General features: G+C 52.7%; 1 protein-coding gene across 1 annotated transcript in view; it reads left to right on the top strand.

Moving 5' to 3' along the window:
- The first annotated feature begins 125 nt into the window (after positions 1-125).
- LOC119586814 overlaps positions 126-364 on the top strand; it is a 65,518-nt gene continuing 65,279 nt past the window's right edge. The window contains exon 1 of the mRNA XM_037935540.1: positions 126-348. The gene's annotated coding sequence lies outside the window, so the exon portion shown is untranslated. The remainder of the gene's footprint in view (positions 349-364) is intronic.

The following is a 364-nucleotide window of genomic DNA, read 5'->3' as shown; positions in this document are numbered from 1 at the left end:
GATTGAAAAATCGACCTTCGATCAATAACTATATCACTGGGCAACCGCATCGTGACGTCACAGCTCTGGATGCGTCACGTGACCCGCCCCTTCGCCTGCCCTCATGGCGGCGGAGACTCAAACGCTGCGTTCAGTCTCAGTTCACGTGGCGTGCTCTCCGGTCGCCTCCGTCTAGCTCTCAGGGGCGGGCGCTCAAGTCACAGAAATTCCGTCGGAGCTTTTGGAATTGGAGAGAGAAGGAAAAAAGTTTTTTTTTGGTGGGGAAAGAAGTGTAATTAGGCTTTGTTTCTCTCGTTGGAGTGTTAGTCGGGATTTCTGCGCTCGATCGTCGCTCGTTTCGAACAACAGGTGAGGCGTTCGAACT

The sequence above is a fragment of the Penaeus monodon genome, chromosome 22 (assembly GCF_015228065.2).
Source record: "Penaeus monodon isolate SGIC_2016 chromosome 22, NSTDA_Pmon_1, whole genome shotgun sequence".
Lineage (NCBI taxonomy): Eukaryota > Metazoa > Arthropoda > Malacostraca > Decapoda > Penaeidae > Penaeus > Penaeus monodon.
This window is presented reverse-complemented; position numbering and strand designations above follow the sequence as displayed.